At 40.9% G+C, this 12,235-nt stretch overlaps 1 protein-coding gene across 5 annotated transcripts in view; it reads right to left on the reverse strand.

Moving 5' to 3' along the window:
* Window positions 1-3,736: 3,736 nt before the first annotated feature.
* Window positions 3,737-12,235, reverse strand: part of PCDH17 (protocadherin 17) — a 505,466-nt gene continuing 496,967 nt past the window's right edge. For all 5 annotated transcript variants that reach the window (XM_032787736.2, XM_032787740.2, XM_032787738.2 and 2 more), the window contains one exon: window positions 3,737-3,750. The gene's annotated coding sequence lies outside the window, so the exon portion shown is untranslated. The remainder of the gene's footprint in view (window positions 3,751-12,235) is intronic.

Consider the following 12,235-nt stretch of genomic DNA (forward strand, 5'->3'; position numbering starts at 1 on the left):
CACAAGCTACTCACAGCTTTGATAAATAACAGAAGACTGTGATAGTGCGCCAGTGAGATATTGAAGTCCACTTCTGTTCATGATGTGGTACAATCTGCAGGCAGAGCATGTGCATGGTGAAGTTCTGTAATTGCTGATACTCTGTCTAGACACCCTTGCAGTCTGACTAATGCACAAACATTGCAAAGGTTGAAGAAATTGAAACTTAAGAAAGAGCTCTGCAAACCTTAAAAAACAATGTTTGATTCATTGTTACAACTCTGACATGCTGCTACTGAAAATCTGGAGTGCAGGTCTCTTTTTATGGTGTCATGAAAAGCAGTTGACCCAGTTATACTGGAAGTATACCCCCAAAGTACCCAGACTTTCTTTCTAAGGAAAAGTATCTCTATAGATTGTAAAAAAAAATTATTTTGTGGCAAAAGGATAGTTATCATAGGAAAAGTGCAGCAAAATATCATTTGGAGACTTCACTAAGGCTATTTGGGCAGTACTGTATGCTATGAAAGATCAAACATCTGTGTTTGGGCCAGGGATTGAGAAAGATGTCAACATGATTATAATCAAGTGTGAACTTTGTTAAGAGACAAATATAAAGAATAATTAATAGTTACTCAGATATTAGACAGGCCTTGGATAAAGGGTCAGATTGGACAACTAAGTGACAAGGACAGAAGTATTTGGTTGCAGTTGACTACTTTCCAGATACATATTTACCTGACTTTTCTGGTTACAGTGTTATAAATCACCTAAAGAATATGTTTGCACAGTGGAGGAATATGGATAAACTTGTCACAGACTATAGCCTACAATTTGTCACAAAAAACTTCTTGTCCTTAATGGACAAGTATAATTTTCACCAAATAACAACCAGCCAACGTTATCCTCGAGCTAATGTTGAGGGTTAGTGGTCTGTGCACACAGCATACCTCCGAAAAAGAGGATCCATTTCTCAGTTCACTCCATTATATAACAAGACCAATAAATGCCATTAAGTGTAACCCAGCACAGTTGATGATGGGGTGACAGCTGAGGACACCAATTTCTGCTCTAGAAGATAAACTGCATCCTAAGTGGGCAAATCTAAAATAAGTCAAGTAGGCTGACAAAAGAGTAAAAGATTCATACAAATGTAATGATGAGTGGCAGGAAAATTGGATGGTGGGACAACACCTGACATTTAGCAAGACAAATACAAGACTACTTGGTCTTACATTCTTAACAGGACATTTGTACCCCATCTCAGAAGCCAAGGGATGATATTCAAAAATTCACCATTCAGATTTGGTTTCCCGCAGTTATAAACAATTCAAGCAAGCAATGCAGACAGACTTGCCACATTTTCAAGATCTACAGAGTCATCAATGGCTGATTCTTCTGTCATCTCTGTGAGGAAAATCTATGAAAGATGTCACTGTCAGTATTGTGGTGCACTTGAAAAACTTGATTACGGCAGAGACTCATATTTAAGTTATATACACCAAACACAAATGGTGCAGAATAATCTCCATTTTGCTACTGAGATAAATGATGATCTCCTTTAACTAGCCTCAATACAAGGTGTCACTTTGAGTGCTGCGGTACATGTTTATTTCATTTTAGATATTTGGTTGTGTGCTCTGTGTACTGTGAGCTCTGAAGTAATGTTGTATACACTCAGAGCACTAGATTCTATAGATTCTAGCCCTTGGTCACTTCCCATTTAATACCCACTGCCAGTAAGTAAAGGAGAATTGTTTATCAGGTCTGGCAAAAAGGAAAGGATGCAAATTTGCTAGGTATAATATCTTAAACAATTGCAATAATTCCTAATAAGTAATACCCGCCTTATCCTCTAGAAGTAGTCTAACAGAACATGCACCACATGGTAATTTCCCACCATGTGGCTTCCTACAACCTGGGCTTCCTGTTTAGCCTATCCTTTCTTGGTGGGCAATTAAGTGTTCACCTGTAAATCCCACCAGAATTCTATCTTGTTCTCTGTGGTCTTTGTGCCAGAGTCCTGGAACCCTTATCTGCCAGCTAGTGGAGTCTGTTGTCTCTACATTATCTGTGACCTGATCACATACAGCTAAAGGCAGAAATATGAAAATTGGCATCCTGATTCAAATGCTGAAGTATCTGCGGACTCCAATTAATATTTGCATTTTTCTTGTAAACATATGCATATGATCAAATAAGGGAAAAGGCATTTGCTTTATGACACAAATTATTTACAGACATAACTAAATATTAATTGTTAAGATTCATACTTATACAAATGGCCAATACAGTTTGAGAACTGCTCCAGATAGAGGAAACGACTTTTTGAGGCCTACCTCTGAAGTCCTTAGTAGGTATATAAGAGTGTAGCAGGATTGTCTGTTCAGTCAGCAGGCCTAGTGGTCAGAGCCTGCTGCTCTAGTCTCTGTTTTAGTTCTCTGAGTCTGCCTCCTCCCCCCCGCTCTTGAATAGGGCTCAGCTGAGTTGGCTTCCTTGTCAGTAGGCCCCTACCCATCCCAGGGCTCAGGGCATGGGAATCTGGGGTGGTAGAAGGACCCAGGCCCCCTCAATCCACCAGGTCCCAGAAAATATGACAGCACACAATGACCTACCCACTTCCTGCTCTCCCCACCTCCTGCTCACGTTTCTCTGAGCTATCCCACCCATTGCCTCAGCTGCTGTTCAATTATAGTCCATGACTCCAAATCCCAGAGTCGCAGAGCTGATGCAGGCAGCCCCTTGCTGCCTCCACAAGTGATTCTGCCTACCCCTGAGGTGATGTCTCAAAGGAGCGGGGAAAGATTTGCAGACAGACCTCAGTGAGAGCTTCTCCTCCTCCTCAAAACAGCTTCTCTCCTCCCACGCTGCCTGGGCTGCTGGAGCTTTCTTTATACTGGTCCTATCCCCAGGGGTATGCTCAGCAGTGCCTGAGGGGCTGAGCTTTCCTGGACCAATCCTGCTCCATACCTTCTCCTGCCTTGGCCTTCATGAAGGGTTTGTAAACACTGTTGCAAAGAGCTAGGCATTACTATTTTTGTTGTTGTTGTTTATTTAATAAAGCAAAATTCCCATTGACTTCAATAAGGGCTTTACCAGAGTAAGTGCTGAGTAAAAGCTTCAGGATTGGTCACAGAACCTAAGCGTACCAGAACTCTGTTAGTGCTCCAGAAGAGAAGTTGGGTCAAGCTGGTTTTCACCTTAATCTACCCCCAGTCTTGGGGCTGCCGAGGGCTGGATAGGACCCCCAATGTAAACTAGAGCAGGTTTAGTCATTTGCCAGAGCACAGCATACTCTTTCCCTCTGTGACTCTGCTGGTGCGAGCATGGAGCCAGCTCTGTGTCAGCTGGTGCACTAGGGCAGCTTTACAACTCTCTTGTGCAGCTCAGACAAGACAAAGGGAACATAACCTAGTACTGGATCTATTTTGTCCAATTAATTGTGCTCAATTTGCTTCATTCTAGCCTATGAAAAATCAAACCTTTTATATAAAAGTTTGTTTGAAAACCAGTGGACATAAATGAAAAAAAGAGAAATGCCGTTTTGGTATCTGAGCAAACTCTGCTCTGCAGGATAGAAGAACCTATTTGTTTTAATGGAAAAGGGTAGTACTTGCAAAATATGGAAATATTAGTATTTGCATTCCTGCTCCAACTAAAATCCAGAGTTCTGTAAAGCAAAATCCCTGCTTTTGAGACTATTTGCTACAAATAGGATTTCTTGGTGCTCAGGCAAGGGTATATAATTATGTTCATGATTTTTACAACTGGCTTTTCAGCCGACAAAGCTTAATGTAACAAAGGAATTGGTGATTTGCTTTAGAGGAAAAATTATATATTTTATGCTGCCACCAAAATATTGCCACTTTATTCTAAACCCACTCCTTCATTTCTATAATGTGCCCAAGGCTAGCACTAAACTATGCTGGCACCAAAATTTATGCTCCCAGCAAAATGCTACCGCTTTAGACAAACTCCAACTGTATTACATTTGTATTATGTGCTATGGGTAATCCATCTGTGTTGTTACAATAAGCGATATAAGGGGCAATCATTTTAGGTTGCTTCTCTCCCGTCTAAATGTACAGTTCTTTTAATGATAAATAGCAGAACACAGGTTATTTATTCCCTGTTATATTCCTTTCTTTCTATGTATAAGAGGCAGGCCCCAATATCTGTGATTATGTGGATGTGAAATTTGCCACAGAACCCACTCTTGGCTGCAGAATCTAAACTTTTATTTTAAACAACATTCATGTCTATAGTCTGTATGAGGGGAGATAGAACTTTCTGACTATGGAACCCAAATGTGAGCCAATGCCATGTGGTTTTCCTGAGTCTGCAGACAGCATGAAGCAATAGCACTGAAGTCCTAGTTCAGCACGGTACATAAGAATGTCCGTACAGGGGCAGAACAAAGGTCCATCTAGCCCAGTATCCTGTCTACCAACACTGACTAATGCCAGGTGCCCCAGAGGGAGTGAACATAACACGTAAGGATCAAGTGATCTCTCTCCTACCATCCATCTCCACCCTCTGACAAAGAGAGGCTAGGAACACCATTCCTTACCCATCCTGGCTAATACCATTAATGGACTTAATCTCCATGAATTTATCCATAAGCACATGTCTAACTTTCAACACCTGAGCAGCCCCATGCTGCAAGTTAGACAATGATTACACACTTTCCTGAATCGAAGGCTAAGAAAGGAGTGAATTTCTCTATTAATCTCAATGTGCAATTAATACTGAAATCTAACGATGATGAGTTACATGGTGAACTGATGATTATTTCAGCAGAAACGTATGGTAATATATTTATCCAAGTTGTTAAAAGGCATCTGGATGCTGTGAAGGATAGCTGGGTTAAAAGGCCAGGGCCAGATTCTTAGCTGTGTAAATTGCCATAGTTCCATTGAATCATGTGCTGTATGGTCAAGCATAACTACCACCCAATTACAACTGGTCAATATTCTCCTCAAGCTAATCAGCAAATTGACTACAGTGAAGCTATGACAAATTACATGAGCTGAGGATCTACCACTGGAAGTATAAACCTCCCCAGAATTTCAGGTTGCCTCTGCACTTGCCCAAAGCAGGGAAGGGAAGAGAAGAGAAGATCTATTCCCTTCCCAGTGCCAAAAGCCTCAGTCACCTCGTACATCCCCAAATGATAACCACTTCCATCTCTGCTGGGGGCTAAAATCCCCACATGCCCTTCACTATGCTACCCATAACTCCATCTTTCCCCTTGACACTTCGGAAGTGTCATTATTCATTAGCAATACAAAATTATCCACGACATTGACAATTCAGAGGAAACATAAAATAAATTGAAACCATTTCAAAATTGAGATTTCCACTGAAATATTCATTTTGTATTTTAAAAAGCCCACCAGGGCACTGCACTGAGTGTATTATTTATTTTCATATTTAATTCAGTCAAACCCTGTGTTTTGGAAAGTACTCATTGCTGCAGAAATTCCATTCCGCTGCAGCATTCAGCACCACTTTCCTGCATAAATCAGGGTCCTTCTTGCAGAATTTAGGTCCAATGTGCTTCAGAGCACATACCTCTGTGGACAGGGGGCAGATGCACTCTTTGCTCCTTCCACCCCTAGCCAACGTGTGTAGCCTAGGGTAATTTATTCCATCCAGCTCTTACTTTTCTCCCAGGCCATGCCTCCTAGTTTTATATTTCTCATCACTGATATCTCCTGTAAGAATGTCACACTTTCCCCCTGGAATCAATCAATTTCTTTCTGTCTCACACACAAAATCAAGTCACAATGGCCCACCAAGAGCCAAACACAATACCACCACAAAACTGTCAGCAAACAGTTTCTCAGAGCTGCAGCTTGTCTCCAGCTGGCTTCTACCTGTCAGTATAAGACCCAACAAAATCCTAGACCTTCATCCCTTTCATCACAACATGGATTTCACAACATGCTTTAGAATGTAGCTCAATGTAAGGCTTTCTCATTCAGATCAATTCACCTCAGACCATTTTCACACCTATTCTTGGTTCTTTGGGATTATCTGTCTTTTATGGCTCATTATTATTTGGCAGCTTGGCTTGACTTTGCCACATTCCCTCTAGTTTTATTTAATGTTAAAGTAAAATGAATTCATAAAAAGAGCCACTGTCAACTTAAAAATCACACCTCTTTCTGGAAATGGTTTTCCTGGATGCAGTCACAAGAAAAAGATACAGCAGTAAGAGAGGTGAGATCTTTTTTTTCTTATTTGCACATTGCCTGTGTTTTGCACTTGACAGTGTGTAGGCAGAATCCATGTCACCGTTTCATGATAATCTGTTTGCCCTGTTTTTGCAGGTGGTTCAGACTGCCACAAAGGAGGGAATATTTTTTTAAAAAAATAGTGAAATGTAATTGGAAAACCACAAAAATTATTTAAAAGGGGCACTTTGGGGCTGATGTAGTATTTTATTGCCTTGTGTAGGTACAGTGACAGAAAGGAAGGAAGTGCCATAGAGACACTGTTTCCCTTTTACCCTCACAGTTGAGGAGAATACGCCTCTGGGTTGCTTGTGCTGCCCCTTGTTCAGGCCTGATTGTGAAGTGACAATCTAGGCTTAAATAAACAAGACAGTTAAAGAATGGGATGGAAAACCAGAGAGGTGAAGTGACTAGCCCAACGTTATCCTGCAAATCAAGGGCAGTGCTGGGAACAGAATCTAGGTCTCCTCAATCCTTAGACACTGCCCTACCCACTGGATCACACTGTCTTCTGACCTGAGAAAAGTAGATCCATCCAATCCCACAGGTTCAGGTACAGATGGCATGCTCTGACCTCTGTAACATGATAACACATACCTCTTACCATGTCTTTGGGCTGGCGGCAAAGTTTCAAATTCCACTTTACCCTAGGTTGGAGGTGGTTTTTATATTGATTATTCATAAAAATAAAAGGAAATTAGCCTTCATGCAGGTAGAGTGAATCTGTGGAATTTACTACCTTAGGCCATCAAGACAGTCACTGTGGTTGAATTTTAAAAGGCCTGTTTAATTTTATGACACCTAACAACTTTTATAGTTATACAAGCTAACATACAAAGGTAATCTTATCTCCTGTTACTGGACTTCAACCAATCACCTCATGGGTCAGGAAGGAATTTTCTTCCTGGGACTTTACCTAGGGGCATTAGGGGGGATTTTACCTTCCAGTGAAACATTAGACACTGTCAGAGACAGGGTATCTAAATAAGAGTTTGCACCTGCACAGCCCTGGTCAGTGCATGGAGGTTTAGGTTTTGGGTATATTGAGGCACGGCTGGTGTCTTTTGTTTTGACACATAAATCTGCAGGAGAGATGAGTGGCCATAATGGGTATATTGGTAGGGAGTGTATTGTTTTCATTTAGACTGCTCACAGGAATGAAGATCCACACCTGTTAGGGTAAACTAAACACATTCTGCTCTCAACAGACCAACTCAGCACACACACATACACACACACACTCAGAAATCCAGTCTTCCTGTGCCTCTCTTAAGGGAAGTTAACCAATTGTGCATCATGAATACAATACAGGGAACTGGGTATGTTTAGAAACCTGGTATTAAGTATGATTCCACACATTTGAAATGTTGCTAATGTTACACTGTAGTATCTCCTTGTAAATGTGTCCCTAGTAGCAGGATTTAGCACTCTGGATAGCACATGCAAATTCCAGTACTAGCCATAAACTCCACAATTAGACATCTTGATAAATTTATTTCAAATTACGTCTTTCAAAGTATGCACAGATGTAGCTCTGGGATTATATATTAGTACCTTTTAAGGAGCCACAAATTTTATTGTAGAAATAGCTTAGTAGCCATAATAGGAGGGCATGAACCACCACAATACAAAGAGACACTTTATACAGAGGATCAGCCTTTCTAAGGGAACAAATCCTGTGCAAACACAGAGAACACATTAATAGAGGACCCTCTAAATTAGGCTGCCTGATGCTTTAGCAGCATGACCTAAAGCAGATTGGCACGGCTGGATTATCTTTACAACCCTTTTTGGTTTGGGAGCAGGGAGGCCTTATTTGTGAAATTGTCTATCCATTACTTTCAGCCAGTGGTCTGAGGTGACAAACCTTTTGGTCCCAATAGTCTTCTTTAGATGTGAAAATGAAAGGCAGAAAAGTAGTTTTAGAAAGTTGCAAACTATGCCATTTGTATGGAAAAATAATTTGAATGCTTGGCAATTTCAGAGTGGTTTCTGATTTTTTGAATTCAACTTGTTAATTGGCTGCTTGAGATAATTGAAGCATTTGGTGCTCAAAATAATTGGTGTCATTGAAAATAAAAAGTTTAACATTGGCAGTAGATTCAGTCTGTCTGCTCCAATTCATCCCTGTAAAGACATGAGGGAAAGTATTTTTTCCTCTTTCAAGACTCCCAGTAGCCCCTCATTCTGCTGCAACACTAGATCTGGTGCTTTTCTTGGGGCCAGTGAATATTCGCTTTTGTGCAGCACATGAAAATGGAAGAGCCATGATGAGTGATCTTGCTTGTTTAAATTTCAACCTCACTTGCACGCTTGAGCTGAAATTCATATTTACTCTGACTACTAGAAGGGAAGAGAGAAGGGATGGTCTATGGTTTAGTGTGTTATCTAGCCTATGGAAAACCTAGATTTAATTCCTGCTTTGCTACAAGCAACTTTTCTGTGACCCTGGGCAAGTCACTTATCCTTTCTGAGCGTCAGTTCCCTGATTGTTAAATGGGGATAATAGTTCTTTTGAACCTCACAGGGGTGCTGTGAGGATATGTACTTACTGTGAGGTCCTCAGATATTAGGGGGATGGGGACCATCTAAGTACAGAAGATAGATAAATAAAAGAGGTAAGGAGAAAAATATATATTTGAAAAAATAAGGTAAAAGTTGGAGCAGGGAGGAGGCTAAGTGGGAGAAATAGGAGAGAGACAGAGGGGGGAAGATGCAGAGAAGTGGACAGAGAGAGAAATTCTATTGAAATAATAGATATAGAGTGAGATTTTCAAAATAGTAAACCCATTAAAATGAATAGAAGATGTGTGGTTAAATTCTCCTCTACCGTGTTAGAAATCTCTACATGCATATCCCTGCTCTGTGCCAACTTAGCTTTTGTTTCGGTGTATTGGAGGGACAGGAAGGGTATGCTTCTCTGCCTGATACACTGCAGAGAAATCTTTTATCTAGAAAATGCACTGTATATGGAAACTTCCATAGGAAAGTAAATAAATGGTTTTAAATTACAGTGGGGGTTGGAAGGGGAAGGGTCATGAACTCAATCTGCTTTTGCAAATGCAAATGTGAAAAAATCAAGAAGTTAATTTATCCTCAGAATACATAAGATCTGCCCATCTGTATCAGAGAGAAGTACTGATACAGTGGCTCGGTGATATTTCACTATTTTTTTAAAAAGATGGCATATGCCAGGTATTAGGGGAATTATGTATTTTGCCTATTGCTCAGCATATTATAGACTGGAAACTCCTTTTTTGAGTTTATATGACCATAAAACTAGTTTTCAATAATCTCCATCAATGTCAGCTCCCGTCCTAAAATATTACACAGTTTAAATAAATCTTGTCCATATCCCCCACATCTTACTTTCAAAAGAAGCATTTAGTGATACAAGAATTGTATTCTTCTTCTTAAAGATTATTTTATACAATGTAGGTTTATAAAATATTACTTCTCATGGCATATTTCTTTATTTTTGCTATAGACTTTCAATATTCCTCCGCAGCAGCATCTTCAGTAGATGAGATGATTTAATAACAGGAAAAGAAAATGTTCCTTTCTCCTTTTTTCAGATGGATTCATATTTGTAAAAGCTGCCAGACTTCCAGTGCCTGAATCGTCTATGTACTCACACAACAGGTGGAGCAGAGGCAGTGGCGGTACAGCTTCTACACACAGCCCAGCCAGCGTGTCTTCGCTCTGGACTGGAGTGACCACCTCTCAAGATAATATTTTAAATATCACATAAAAGTAAAAAATTAATACATTGAAACCATTTGACATTGTCAAAATAAAACATTTTGTCTTTTTCCCTTCAAAAATTCATCAAAATCTACACATTCCTGTTTAAAAACAAACAAAACAAAAAAAAACCAAAACCAAAACCCAACCAACCAAGTTGTTGAAATCATGGTGGAAACTTCAACAACTTCCACCCCACCATGAACCTCAGCCTGGACCAATCTACACGGGAGGTCCACTTTTTAGACACCACGGTGCAAATAAGTGATGGTCACATTAACACCACCCTATATCGAAAACCTACCGACCACTATGCTACTTCATGCTCAACTCATCTCCAGGAGCACATCACACGATCCATTGCTCCAGCCAACACTGCGAGGTACACCGCATGCTCTAACCCTCAGACAAAGAAACACTACAAAAATCCATACCAAGCATTCTCAAAACTACAATCCGCACGATGGAATAGGAAACCGATAACAGAGCTCCAGACATGTACCGACCTCCTACGAGAACAAACCCAAGAAAGAAACGCAACAGATCCATGGCCATCACATACAGCCCCAGCTAAAACCCCTCCACCATATAGGGTTACAACCATTCCTGGACAATGATCCCACATTTCTTCCAGGTCTTGAGTGGGCAGCCAATCCTTCCCACAGAAAGCCTCAACCTGAAGTATCTCCAACAGAACTGCCCAACCATAAGCCATAGTAATCTCCTCAGGAAACCAATCCATGCAACAAACTCAATGCCAACTCTGCCACATATCTACATACCAGCGAATCATCACAGGACTAACCCAGATCAGCAATTCATACCATTCATTCACACTGCAGCGTCCACCACGTAATATACGCCTTCATATGCAGCAATGCCTCTGCTAATGTAACTTGGCAAATAGACAGTCTCTATGGAAAAGGATTAAATGGACATAATCAGATATCAGGAATGCAATATAAAACATGTGGAGAGCACTTCAACCTCCTGGACACACTTAGCAGACTAAGGTGGCCATCCGCAGCAAAAAACTTCAGGACTAGACTTTCAAAGAGAAACTGCTGAGCTTAGTCATCTGCAAATTTGACACCAGTGATCACTCGCGACTAAACAGATGTGAATGGCTTTGACCAATTAAGAAGCAGTTCTTCTCCCTTGGTTTTTCACACTCAACTGTACAACAGGGTTCATCCTCCTGAAGTGAACTAACCTTTGTTATCTCTAGCTTGCTTGCTAAGCATATATACGACTGCCCATGGAATTTCCATTACCTGCGTCTGACGAAGTGGGTATTCACCCATGAAAGCTCACGCTCCAAAACGTCTGTTAGTCTATAAGGTGCCACAGGATTCCCTGCTGCTTTTACATATCCAGACTAACACGGCTACCCCTCTGATACTTGCCTACATAGCTAGATATGAGGGTTTCAAAGAAAACAACCACCCAGTGGGGTATCCATGTGTATGTATGCTTGGATGGAAATATTTTGTAAAGCATTATTTATAAAAAGTGGGTGAATGTTTTCAGAAAACAAAACAGACACAGTAGAATATTTTTTTCACAAATGGGAACACGTATTATAAACAGTTTCTAAGATGACATATTTATATTCTGTATAAAGCCTGAGAAATTGAGCAGCTATCATGCTTGAAAGTTTGAGGCAACAAAATCTCTCATATTATAAATGGAACTTTATTTGGGTTCCTTTCAGGGCTGCCTGGGGCGGGGGGTGGAGCAAGTGGGGCAATTTGCCCTGGGTCTCACAGGGGCCTCCACAAGAATATAGAATTCTATAGTATTGCAACTTTTTTTTTTTTAATGGAAGGGGCCCCAAAATTGCTTTGCCCCAGGCCCCCTGAATCCTCTGGCCAGCCCTGGTTCCTTTGGTTATATAAAAACAACCCTATTGACTATACATAGATAAAACACTGCATTTGTAGGACCATGGAACATATGAAGGCTATACTGTACTGTTCATACAATTCCAACGTGAAGATAATGGGAGTTGTGAGTGCTCAGCACCTCTCAGGATTAGGACTTCAGAACTAGACTGAGGCTTTGTTACTAGTCCTGAGTATGGAGTAGCATGTAGCTGCTGCTCCCTTTTCTCCTAGAGAAAAGCAAGTTGCTACGGCTCTTCCTCCTTATGATGGTTCAGCTTAGCTGGCATGTTGTGTGGTAGAGCCAAGGGTCTGGCTACTCCCCATCCCTCTCCACTGCTCTCTGTCCTCTCCTGGTCTGCCCTCCCAGACCCACCTCCATGCTCAGAC

Source organism: Chelonoidis abingdonii, chromosome 1 (genome assembly GCF_003597395.2).
Source record: "Chelonoidis abingdonii isolate Lonesome George chromosome 1, CheloAbing_2.0, whole genome shotgun sequence".
NCBI classification, from domain to species: Eukaryota; Metazoa; Chordata; order Testudines; family Testudinidae; genus Chelonoidis; species Chelonoidis abingdonii.